This window comes from Camelina sativa, chromosome 20 (assembly GCF_000633955.1).
Source record: "Camelina sativa cultivar DH55 chromosome 20, Cs, whole genome shotgun sequence".
Lineage (NCBI taxonomy): Eukaryota > Viridiplantae > Streptophyta > Magnoliopsida > Brassicales > Brassicaceae > Camelina > Camelina sativa.
Window position 1 is genome coordinate 12,286,357 of NC_025704.1, and position 9,120 is coordinate 12,295,476.

At 41.6% G+C, this 9,120-nt stretch overlaps 1 pseudogene; it reads right to left on the reverse strand.

Moving 5' to 3' along the window:
• Nucleotides 1-1,415, reverse strand: part of LOC109131174 — a 4,982-nt pseudogene extending 3,567 nt beyond the window's left edge.

The window sequence follows — 9,120 nt, forward strand, 5'->3', positions numbered from 1 at the left end:
ATATATATATATTATAAATTGTATAATCTTGAATTATTTATTTTTAAAGAAAATTAAATCTAAATAATATCAACAAAAATATTTAAATTCTTTTTCTTTAACCAAAATTTTAAGATAAAAAATTTATTCATGTAATCATTATTTAAAATACAATAAATAATTTTCGTTATAATTTTAAATTATTAAATAATTAATTCCGAATTTAACAATTTTAAAAAGTAATTTATTTTTAAAGTTGATTTATTTTTAAATATAAGTTAAGTTTTTATTGTTTTTATTTAATTGTTAAAATTATTTAGTAATAAGGGTATTTCTGTCCATTTTCATTCCAAAATGTGTAGTTTTCAAATAACTATAAGATTAAGTGTAATTTTCAAATTTCTTTTCAAATATAGTATAGTTTTCAAATTGTCCCAATTTTTTTTGGCAATTTTAGGTTAATTATTTTTATAATAAAAATATGCAGAGCAGTCCATTTTGTTCATTTGCTTGTGGTCTTCGCAAACTTAAGAGCCGGCTCTATTTTCTACGAACACTCATAGGATGTAAGAATGGTTTAGACTTGTAAGAATGGTCAGACTTAGGTTCCCTTAAGAATTGGTAAGAACGACCCATCACCAAAGTTCTTATGTACCTGTGAGACATTCAAACCGGATAATTAAGGAACAACCAACCATCTGGTCTATGATAAAGAAACAGACTTTATGTTATGAGCCTGAGCCTTTGTCACTAATCTAGTAACCGGCGCCGTCGTAAGTTTGCTAAACTGAGAAACGTAAAGCGAAACCTTCCTTTAGCCCAAGTCTCTTTCTAGAGAATTAGGTTAATTGTTAGAGGTTGAATTCTTATTGATCATAAGGATTCTTTATATAGACCCACGTACAAGCCGACTTAGCATAATTAAGAAAAGGAAAAACACCAAAACCTTAATCTAATGTTAAAAGGAAAAACTCTCAAACCTGATACTAAAACCAAAACCATTAAACCAAATCATCAAAATCAAAACACATATCATTACTCCCCCTCTCCTCTAGCAGCTTGTCCTCAAACTCCAGCTTTAGGTTTCACTCTAGCACGTTCTACATATTCAACCAACTCATCCTCTTTGAATGGTTCATCTTTCTGATCCTCCCCATTCCTAACCAGCTGAATGTGAAACAAAACATGTTGACACGTATGTCCTGGTGTATAAGGCTCGTCATAGTTGAAACAAAGTCTTTTTGCCTTTCTTTCCGCCATTTCAGAAATCGTTAGTTTCTTCCAAACCGGCTTATGCGGGTTTTGTTTGGTTTGAAGATACTTTTTTTCTTCCTCAGCTTGAGCTACTTGGTTTCATATAGACCATGGCTTAGGACAAGAGGTTGTGTACCGTTGTGATGGAGTTGAATGTCCTCCAAATGTGCGCACCCGTCCATCTCCAACTATCTTATACTCATTATCCATCGCATATTCCATGGCTTCAAAAATTGTCTCAGGCCTCAAATATTCCACTTCATTGCGTAAATTATCATTCAACCCTGCGCAGAACTGCCACAGTTTTTGATCTCCAGTTAATCATGTCTGTCTCCCCAAGCATTCTTCGAATTGGTTGCAGTATTCATCGACTGTCCCCGTATGTTGGAGGTTACATAACAGCATCCGCTCCAAACCTGCTCTTGTAGAATTTTTTAAACTCAATCCAATCATTTTTCAACATGTTATGCTTAAGGTTCCTAGTATTAGGAGATGTATATAGTGAGGTTATAATTGTAATTAGTATTAAGCTAAACCCTACTATTTAGCTGTATATATACTATGTAATCACCTAGCTAATAATATCATTCAGTATTCGCTCACATGGTATCAGAGCATTAAAAGATCCAAAAAGACCTAAATTTTTTTTCCAGCCGCTTCTCTTCTTCTTCCTCCTCTTCTCTTTCTCTTCGCCTCCACGTCTCTTTCTTCTTTTTGTGATAATGACTGCTGTCAACGAAATTGTTGCATCATCTGATGACACTTCTCTCGTTAATGTCAACATGTCCAATGTGACTAAATTGACCGCTACGAACTTCATGATGTGGAGCCGTCAGGTCCACGCTCTCTTAGATGGCTATGATATTGCTGGCTATCTCGATGGATCGGTTTCTCCACCCGATTCTACTCTTGTCAACGGTGGTGTTTCAACACCAAATCCTGCTTTCAAACACTGGAAACATCAAGACAAACTCATTTACTCTGGTCTCCTTGGCACCATTTCCATCTTTGTTCAACCTCTTTTGTCGAAAGCCATCACCTCTCGTGACATCTGGGTGTCTCTGAAGGACACCTATGCTAAGCCCAGCCGCACTCATATCAAACAGATCCGTGACCAACTCACTCACTGGAAGAAAGGTACCAAGACTATCGAGGAGTATGTTTGGGGTTTCACCATACGGTTTGATCAGTTGGCACTTCTTGAGAGTCCGATTGCTCATGAGGATCAAATCGACTACATCCTAGGTGGTCTTCCCGATGACTATCGGCGTGTTATTGATCAGATCGAGGGTCGTGACACTGCTTCAACGATAACGGAGGTTCATGAAAAGCTTATTAATGAGGAACTCAAGCTTCAGACCGTGGTCAGTTCCTCGGCTCCTATCACTGCAAATGCCGTCGCCTACAAGCCATCGGGTGGTTCTTCTCACAATTGCCACCAGTCTCGGAATGGTTCTCGTGGTCCGCAACAACAATCTCAGCGCAGAGACTCTCGTGGTTCAGGCCGTGGCTATCAAGGAAGGTGTCAACTGTGTGGTGTCTATGGACATAGTGCCTGCCGTTGTTCTCAACTTCAAACCGGTGGTGGCTATCCTATGCACCAAAGTCCTTACAATGGTACTCCGGCTGGCTATTCTCCATCACCAATGACGCCATGGCAACCACGTGAGAATATGGTCATGGCTCCTGCTTATAATCCTGCGAATTGGATAATGGATTCTGGTGCCACACATCATCTCACTTCCGACCTGGCCAATCTGTCGATGCATCAGCCATACACCGGCGGTGAGGAAGTGACCATTGTGGATGGTTCGGGTCCTCCAATCACTCAAACTGGTTCTGCATTACTTCCTACACCTTCTCGCAATCTTAAACTTATGAATGTCTTATATGTGCCCAATATCTGCAAGAATCTCATTTCTGTATATCGGCTGTGCAATGCAAATAACGTCTTGGTGCACTTCTTTCCTGCGTATTTTCAGGTGAAGGATCTCAAAATGGGGGCCCGGTTACTCCAAGGCAGAACTAGGAATGAGCTATATGAGTGGCCGGTTGTCAACAATGTCATCACCAGCTTCGTTGTCACACCTCAACCGAGAACCGACCTCTCCTCGTGGCATTCACGGCTTGGACATCCTGCTTTACCTGTTTTAAAAAGTATTGTTTCGCAATTTGCATTGCCTATTTCTACCAACTCCAAACAGTTCTCTTGTTCAGACTGTTATATTAATAAAAGCCATAAGTTGTCGTTTCATTCCAACACCATTGTCTCCACTCATCCTCTTGAGTATGTCTACTATGATGTTTGGACATCACCTATTGTCTCCACAGATAACTACAAATACTATTTGGTATTGGTGGATCATTTCACGCGTTATAGTTGGCTTTATCCGCTCAAGCAAAAATCACAAGTGAAGGAGGTGTTTGTGGCTTTCAAAGCACTGGTAGAAAATCGGTTTAAACAGCGTTTAACCACGTTGTATTCGGATAACGGAGGAGAGTTTATTGCTTTGCGGTCTTATCTCGCTGAACACGGCATCAGTCATCTCACGACGCCACCACATACGCCGGAACTCAACAGCATTTCGGAGCGCAAACACCGCCATATCGTTGAAATAGGTCTTGCGTTACTCAGTCAAGCCTCTGTTCCTAAGTCATATTGGCCGTTTGCATTTGCCACAACTGTTTACCTCATTAACCGCATGCCAACGGATGTTCTTCAAGGTGTTTCACCATATGTCAAGTTGTTTAACCAAGCTCCCAACTACTTGAAGCTTCGTGTGTTCGGGTGTTTATGTTTCCCTTGGCTCCGGCCATACACTGCCAACAAACTCGACAGTCGATCAGCCTCTTGCGTGTTCTTGGGATATTCACTCACACAGAGTGCTTATCTCTGTTTGGATGTCCGCACAAGTCGTGTTTACACATCTCGACATGTCCAATTTGTTGAGCATCAGTTTCCGTTTGCTGAACCTATAACTCCGGCGTCGGCTGAGTCTGCTTCTAGGGAGCCTCCATCGTCGATTGTCATCCCGGTCCTCCACTCGCCAATAGCTCATTCCTCTTCACCCCCATCACGGGTCCTTCATCCGTCGCAGCCGTCAGCTCCGCCTTCTTCAGGTCCGTCTTCACCGGCTCCCTTATCTCCATCGTCACCACACTCTGCTGCTCTGTCACCGTCGCACACCTCTACCTCGTCCTCTACCGGTACAGCTTCGTCTCATCATGACAATGCTGTTTCCGATCCATCAACCACGACTCCTCCAAATCCAAGCCCATTAAACCACACAAGCCCATTACGCAACACACCTAGCTCAAGCCCATCTAGCCAAACCCAAACACCAAGTCCATCGACATCCACCAACGCTTCGGCCTCTTCCTCTCACTCTCGTGATACATCACAATCTCCGAAACCCCAACCCCAAGTTCCTGCACCACCACAAAACATACATACCATGCGAACTCGAGCTAAAAATCACATCATCTAGCCTAAACAAAAATTCAACCTTCACACCACAACATCCTTGTCCTTACATCAGATTCCCGCGACAGTGGCAGAGGCACTCAGAGATCCGCAATGGAGACAGGCCATGTGCGACGAATACAATGCATAAAGAATCACACCTAGGATAAACTTCCACCGGTGCCTAACAAAAACGTAATATCGTGTAAGTGAATTTTCACTATTAAATATCATGCTGACGGTTCTGTTGACAGATACAAGGCAAGGCTCGTTGCTCACGGGTTTAACCAACAATATGGTTTAGATTACTCAGAGACTTTCAGTCCTGTTATTAAGTCCACCACTGTTCGAATGGTCCTTGAAGTCGCCGTGAAGAAGAACTGGCAGATTCATCAAGTCGACATCAACAATGCTTTCCTCCAAGGCACATTAAAGGAAGAGGTTTATGTCACACAACCGCCGGGTTTTATTGATAAAGATCGGCCACACTATGTCTGTCGACTCAACAAAGCGTTGTATGGTCTTAAACAAGCGTCTCGTGCATGGTACCAGGAACTCAAAACATTCCTCTTACAAGCCGGTTTCCGCAACTCTCTTGCTGACACATCTTTGTTCATATATCACAAAGGCTCCGACTACATATATGTTTTGGTGTACGTTGATGATATTATCATTGCTGGTGCTCCATCTTTGGTACAAGCTTTCAATATGGCGCTTGCTAATCGTTTTTCTCTCAAAGACCTTGGTCCATTGAGCTACTTCTTGGGTATTGAAGCCACCAGATCGTCGAAAGGCTTACACTTAATGCAACGCAAATATATTACTGATCTTCTCATCAAAACTCGGATGTTGGATGCCAAGCCGGTCATCACGCCTATGGTTTCCTCACCCAAGCTTACTCTCGAGTCAGGTACGGCACTATCTGATGCTAAGGAATATCGCACAGTGATTGGCAGTCTACAGTATTTGTCCTTCACTCGACCTGACATTGCATTTGCGGTGAACAAGTTGTCTCAATTCATGCATCAACCGACTGACAAGCATTGGCAGGCTGCAAAGCACATTTTGAGATATCTTGCTGGTACGAAGACTCATGGCATATTCCTCCGGGCTGATGTACCGCTTATGGTTCATGCGTTCTCTGACGCGGATTGGGGCTGTGATAAGAATACTTACACCTCTACCAATGCATATATCATTTACTTTGGTGGGAGCCCTGTTTCTTGGTCGTCTAAGAAACAACGGAGTGTTTCTCGTTCTTCTACGGAGGCTAAATACAGAGCGGTGGCGAATGCGGCATCGTAGCTCCGCTGGATCTATTCCTTGCTAACTGAACTCGGTGTTCCGTTACCGGTGGCTCCTGTCCTCTACTGTGACAATGTAGGCGCTACATATCTCTGTGCTAATCCTGTTTTCCACTCTAAGATGAAACATGTTGCCCTTGATTACCACTTTGTGCGTGACTTCATACAGTCTGGTGTGTTACGTATTACCCACATTTCTAGCAAGGATCAACTCGCAGACTCTCTAACTAAACCGCTACCACGTCCACAGTTTGAAGATCATATTTACAAGATTGGAGTTCGTCCACTCCCTCCATCTTGAGGGGGGATATTAGGAGATGTATATAGTGAGGTTATAATTGTAATTAGTATTAAGCTAAACCCTACTATTTAGCTGTATATATACTATGTAATCACCTAGCTAATAATATCATTCAGTATTCGCTCACACCTAGTTCCTACCGTTTCTTGCATTCTACAGCGATACTAACTTTATCATTTCTCAACATGTTTCCATTTTCGCTGTCGATAATGGTTAGATTTAATTCTTGAAAGACTTCATTGTTTTAAACCCAAGTAGTATAATCTGGCTTAAATCATTGGTAACATCAATGAGGAATATATTCAACTTCAAGTATTATCACTAATGTTATTCGATGCTCGTAATCTCTGTCGTGGGATTGTCTTCGTCTTATGCTACATGCCCATATTTAATTTTCTGTCTACCTCCATATTTATCATTATCACGATCAATTGTTTCAAATATACATGTCATGCATGACTACTATGGTAGATAATGTCTAGTCATTTTTGTATCATTCCGACTTCTAGTATACTCTTTCTCAATAGCGTGATTTAACAAACTTAGTCATTCACACCAAAGTAATAACAACAATATGATCTTGCCTCATTTCACGGTAAACCATGGGCTCTTTTCGGTGATTTTAATAAAACTATCGATATTGAGGAGCACTCAAACTCTGCTGCTGTTCCGTTTGTCACTTCTGGGATGAGAGATTTTCAAGATGTTCTGCGGTATTGTTCTTTGTTGGATATGCGGCCTCTGGTACCGTCATTTACTTGGTCTAATAATCAAGAAAATGGTTTAATATGTAAGAAGCTAGACAAGGCTCTTCAGAATGTGGAATGGCTAACCACTTTCCCGAATTTTTACTATGTGATGGAGGCGGGGGATATTCTGACTATCTTTGTGGTATTCTTTACTTATATTTCGGGCTACATAGCCATAAAGGACCTTTTAAATTTACGAATCTTAAAGCTTCCAAACCAGAGTTCTTACCGTGTGTTTTAGGCTTCTGGCGGGACTCTCCAGTCTTATTTCACTCCACTTTGCCGCTATTTTGTTTGAGTAAGAAATTGAAGCAACTTAAGCCGCTGCTCCGGAAGTTGAGTAGGCAAAAACTATCAGACATCACTCGCAGATCGTATGAAGCTTATGAGGATTTTTGTGTGAAGCAGCTCGAAAGTTTTTCTTCTCCCATGCTTCAGGTGGTCGCTGCAGAGGCCTTAGCTCTGCTAGATGGGAGAGAGTTGCAGGGTTGGAGGAAAAGTTCCAGAAACAAAGATCAAAATTGCATAGGCTGCAACTGGGAGATAAGAATAATCAAGTCTTTCACAATGTCATCAAAGAGCGGAATTCTCAGAATTTTATTCATGAGATCTTTGATCCCCTTGGAAACTGCCTCATGGATATAGAGGTCATTAAGGTAGAGGTGGAGCGGTTCTTCTCGCACCTACTCTCGCATCGGCCATCCGAGTTCAGAAGGAGCTGCTGCCATTTCGTTGTAGTGAGCAACAACAAAACCAACTCCTTATGGCTGTTTCTGAGGCATATGTGAAGCAGGTTCTATTTTCTATGCCTTTGAATAAGTCACCGGGAGCATATGGTTATACGGTTGAGATTTTCGAGAGTATTTGATCCATTGTAGGTAATGATCTCACGAAGGCAGTGCAGTCTTTCTTTCTTTTTGGTTTTTTTGCCCAAATGTGTCAACACTACAATCTTGACTCTTATTCCAAAAACAGCCACAGCTAAGGAAATGAAGGACTATAGGCAAATTTCCTGTTGCAATGTGTTATACAAGCTCATCTCGAAACTGTTGGCAAACCGTGTCAAAGTTATTCTGTCTGACTTCATCACGCCAAACCAGTCTTCTTTCATAAAGAACCGCCTCTTGATGGACAATCTATTGCTAGCTACCGAGCTTTTCAAAGATTATCACAAAGAGGACATCTCCTCTAGATGTGCGATGAAGATAGGTATTTGTAAGGCATTTGATTCGGTCCAGTGGCCTTTCTTGCTAAATGTACTTGAGGCGCTGCATTTTCCGGCTAAGTTTATACATTGGATTAGTTTATGTATCTCTATGGCCACTTTTTTTATTCAGATAAATGGGGAGATTTCGGGGTTTTTCAAAAGCGAGAAGGGTCTGCGCCAAGGCTGCTGCTTTCAACATATTTCTTTGTGATCTGTATGAATGTTCTATCTTCTCTCCTTGACCGTGCAGCAGTAGCCCGTAAGTTTTGCTACCATCCCCGTTGTTAGAACATGGAACTCACTCATCTCTGTTTTGCGGATGATATCATGGTTTTTTCTGATGGTACAACTTCTTCTATGGAAGGTTTTTAGAGTTTTTTCGAGATTTTGTAGCTTTCTCAGGGTTAAATATCAATTTGGAGAAGTCGACACTATTTCTAGCGGGGTCTCGAGCTCAACTAGGAAAGCGCTCACAGCTCAATTCTCTATTGCATCTGGCTCATTACATGTCCGCTATCTAGGACTGCCTCTGCTTACCAAGCGCGCTTTCCTTTGGTCAGGCCCGAATCTTAATGCTAAGAAAAATAAGCTTTATTGGGCGGATGTATGTATGCCTAAACAAGAGAGTGGGCTGGGACTGAAAGTGTTGAGGTGAATAAAGTTAGCTGCTTCAAGCTGATCTGCCAGATAGTCTCATCTACAAACTCGCTTTGGGTTAACTGGGTAAAGAGGGAGTTGCTCTGTTCTGCTTCTTTTTGGTCGGTTAAAGATTCCACATCTATGGGCTCCTAGATGTGGAAGAAGTTGTTAAAGTATATATCGCAAGCTAACGCGTTTCATATGATGGAGGTGGGAAATGGCTC